We start from the raw sequence: 4,351 nt of genomic DNA, 5'->3' as shown, positions 1-4,351 counted from the left end.
GTCGTATTCACTTGGATACGGTTGAACCATGTAAACAATACTCTTTGTGTGTAAAATTTGGGATATTTTCTGTGTTTGAAGGTACGACCTTGGTAGTTATAGTTTCTATAATGTTTTCGCGATTGAACCAAGCCGGGTTTATGCATATACAAGAGATACAAATGATTTTATGAGGTTTTAAACATTTCCAATTTCAGAAAATATTTCTACTTTCGATTTCGTTTTTCTGAAAATGAACAAACTTTTTTTTCCTATTGTTTAATTTCATAAAACGATACATAATACATGATTAAGATAATTTTAAATTATTTTTAATGAGTGTATTTTCTTTATTTTCGTAAAAGTTTAAAAAATAAATAAATAATGCAATTCATGGAATGATATGACGTGATATGTATGACGTCATATTGCAGAGTTCTCGCTGTGCGCTGGTCGGCCATCTTGAAAAATAAATTGTGAAGGTCGCTTTCCTGCGGTAAGTATGACATGAATGTTTAAAAGTTTTATGAGAAATTGTGTCTAAATATATGATGTATCATATTACCAACAAGTTTTGTCGATGTGTGCATTGAATTACGTAAAAACTTATGTCAAAAGAAATTGCTCCCAGCTCGTTTTAGAATGTTTCGAACATTCTCGAAGCCGATTTTAGAAACTTTAATTCTCGGCTAGATATGTTGAAAAACAAATTAAGCAGTGTTAATTCATATCTCTTGTCTTGTTTATGTCATATTTTGAATGATTTTAACTTTGTTTAGGGACCAAACTGGCAGAAATACGAAATGGCAAATCATGCAAGATTGATAAATATTTTCTTCTATTTGTTTGTTTGAAAAATATGTTGAAAATTATTTTTTTTAAACCAGAGACGGCAGTTCAGATGCAGTCGTCCTGTGTGTCAGAAAGCTGGTGATCAAAATGGTTGAAGGCAGTACCCAAGAAAGTACATTTACAAGTAAGTAAAATCGCTGAAAATTAATTCCATGAATTGAACTGTCATATCATAATCTCAGTGCTTAGTCTGTTTGGAAATATGCTTGGAATATTTTTTATAGACTGATAATTTATCTAATAACAGACACTGTGTTTGATTTATTACATTGAACTGCTATTAGATAAATTTTCAGTTTGTGTTTGATATCTACCAATGCCATAAATGCATAATTTTGTTCCTGTTGTGAATGATAAGAAATGTTGGGAACATAATACCTTCTGCATGTGAACAGTTTTTCTGTTTCTGTTTGTATGTAGGAAGTATTTTGTTTTCAGGATTATTTCAACATTGTTGATGTGGATGAAATGTGCACTTAGCCATGCTTTTAATGGAATGAAAAATGTAAAAAAACTAACAAGTAATATGTGCAGTTTTGTTGATAAAATGTTTTGTTTCAGAGTTGTGAGGAGTAACCTAGCCTATATAACCTGAAGCTCACCCAATATGCAGTGTGTTCTGCTCTGTCAATAACAAGTAAGTAATTTCACCAAATTTCATCAGAAACAAATCTCAAAGTTACAATGAACAGTAAAGTTAACTCATCTTGGTACTTTAAATACTGAAACACTGAACCAACATGATTTGATTTTGCTCTTTGTACTTATTTCACATAATGGTAGCAAAATTACAGCTATGTGTCAGATTCATGACATTTAGCATTTGTCATACATTTCACTCTTTCAGTTGTCAAACCAAATGCTAAGTGTCAAATCCATTCATGATATTTAGCATGTGTCATACATTTCACTATATTATTTGTCAAACCGAAAGATGAATGTCAAATTATTTACACATGCTCAGCAGTTTATCATAAATTTTACTCATTTTATTTGTCAAACCAAAAGATGAATGTCAAATTATTTGAAGATGCTAAGCATCTTATCATACATTTTACTCTTTTTATGACAAATCGACTCACAAATTTAAGCAAACCAGGTGACGATGTACAAATATTTTGGGATGACGAGCTTTTTGGTTACCTCGCCCAGCCCAACTGAAAGACTTAAAGTATATCTATATGTCTTTTAGTTTGGTCGGGCGAGCGAGCCAAAATCTCGTCATCCCAAAATATTTGTACATCGTCACTTTGTGTGCTTAATTTTGAGATTCAAATAAATCGTTCTAAATTCAATGTAAAAAAAAGTTTCATAAGGGGGGTACTCAGCGTGAAAAAACTACATCGCTTAAACGCAAATGCGCTTTGGTAGGTATATAGCTAAAAAGCGAATGCGCTATGGTGAAAATCCAAAGTCAAAAATTTTGAAAAAATTGAAAAGTTGTCAAAAAAATCATAATTTTAAGCACGTTGTTAGTGTACTGCTCTGTCATTTGTAAATCAAAACTGAGAGAATGGTTAATATGTTTTGAGACTAAGCATTTACAACTCACTGCAAATATTCTTTGGTGGTCAAAGACTTAATAGAAGTTAATTAGCCAGTGTTCATATTTAGTAAATGAAAATTAGTGAGTTAAAGCTTATATTGTTAAGTTTTATTGTATATCATCTGGCAGGGAAAACAAGATCATTTAAGATTCATGTTTTTGGTGGCAAACAAATTGAACAAGTATTGTTCTTTATTTACTCATTGATGTTTTCATTTTTCAACAGAAATGTTTTGTTTTTTCAGCTCTGTATGGCTGGTCTGACCTCAGTGGAAGTTGTTCGTTTAAATGGTTTCGGGACATTGAAGTAAAACAACACGAGGTAAAATACAAAGTGCTTATTTATTTTTTAACTTGTTTATCCAGTAGTATATGATAAACAGTTTTTGAACTTGTTCATCCAGTATTATATGGTACATACAACAATAATGTAGAATATTAAATCACTGAGTTGCGGCTTCTCTGAACAAACATCTGTTCACTTTATGTCCACAGTTTTTTGAGAAACAAACAGGGCATCTGTTTTCCCAGTTTGTAGATTTTCTCGTTTTGCAGAATGTCCCACCAAGAGTGAAGGGCTGCCTGTTTGCTTCAGATTCCCAGTCCTCCTCGCTGATGATTTCTGAAGTCCTTACGCAGTCACCCCAGTCTTCAACCTCAGTTTGTACAGGTGATAATGTTTTTGAACCATAGTTCATTGTCATGTCATTGGAGTTGTTCAGCTGCTCCAGTTCTGACTGTAACTCTGTTTGAGTACAGCAAGTCTAGCCTCAAGAATGGCAATTCTCTTAATTTTGCGATTAAGTCTCTCCATTGTACAGATCATAAATTGCTGTAGTTTTCAAGTTTTGTAATGATATTAAGTATGCGTTACATATTAAATATGCACAAAAATAATGCATTCGATCTGCATTTCACAAGTGTAAAACATCACAAATGAATGGTATTTCAATCTACTTTTTTTGTCAAACCATATGACATTATTTGTTCATGACATTTAGAAATAGTCATACAATGCAAATTCTTCTAGTACACAATCGCAAATAAATAATTCTTTCAGTTGTCAAACCAAATGCTAAGTATCAAATCGATTCATGACACTGAGCATTAATCAAACATTTCACTCTATTATTTGTCAAACCAAAAGATGAACGTCAAATTATTTACAGATGCTAAGCAGTTTATCATACATTTCACTTTATTATTTGTCAAACCAAAAGATGAATGTCAAATTATTTGAAGATGCTAAGCATCTTATCATACATTTTACTCTTTTTATGACAAATCGACTCACAAATTTAAGCAAACCAGGTGACGATGTACAAATAATTTAGGGTGACGAGCTTTTTGGTTACCTCGCCCAGCCCAACTGAAAGACATAAAGTATATCTATATGTCTTTTAGTTTGGTCGGGCGAGCGAGCCAAAATCTCGTCATCCCAAAATATTTGTACATCGTCACTTTGTGTGCTTAATTTTGAGATTCAAATAAATCGTTCTAAATTCAATGTAAAAAAAAGTTTCATAAGGGGGGTACTCAGCGTGAAAAAACTACATCGCTTAAACGCAAATGCGCTTTGGTAAGTATATAGCTAAAAAACGAATGCGCTATGGTGAAAATCCAAAGTCAAAAATTTTGAAAAAATTGAAAAGTTGTCAAAAAAATCATAATTTTAAGCACGTTGTTAGTGTACTGCTCTGTCATTTGTAAATCAAAACTGAGAGAATGGTTAATATGTTTTGAAATTAAGCATTTATCATTTCTGTAAAAATCCAATGTTATAAATGAAACCAAAATTTACCAGAGTAAACATTAATGTGCTATTGTATGTAAGAATGTTTCGTCTTTTACACGTTTCATTTCATTTTTTCAGATGAGATGCCATACACAGGGGATCCGACAGAAGACAGCAGACAGAATTCGTCGATTTATTTGAAATGTCATTGTTTATTTGAAAAAAGATACCTATCCACA

At 32.0% G+C, this 4,351-nt stretch overlaps 1 long non-coding RNA gene across 2 annotated transcripts; it reads left to right on the top strand.

Annotated features, from left to right (window-relative positions):
- Nucleotides 1-4,351, top strand: LOC128222485 (uncharacterized). 2 transcript variants are annotated; one of them, XR_008259153.1, is made up of 7 exons: nucleotides 1-81; nucleotides 414-475; nucleotides 867-955; nucleotides 1,393-1,468; nucleotides 2,623-2,699; nucleotides 2,933-3,047; nucleotides 4,251-4,351. It is a non-coding gene; the product is annotated as an uncharacterized LOC128222485 (long non-coding RNA). The 2 variants fall into 2 exon arrangements; XR_008259156.1 differs by lacking the exon at nucleotides 414-475 and having other exon boundaries at nucleotides 62-81.

This window comes from Mya arenaria, chromosome 2 (assembly GCF_026914265.1).
Source record: "Mya arenaria isolate MELC-2E11 chromosome 2, ASM2691426v1".
Taxonomy (NCBI): Eukaryota; Metazoa; Mollusca; class Bivalvia; order Myida; family Myidae; genus Mya; species Mya arenaria.
Note: the sequence above shows the minus strand (reverse complement) of the source record. Positions and strands in the feature narration are given on the sequence as shown.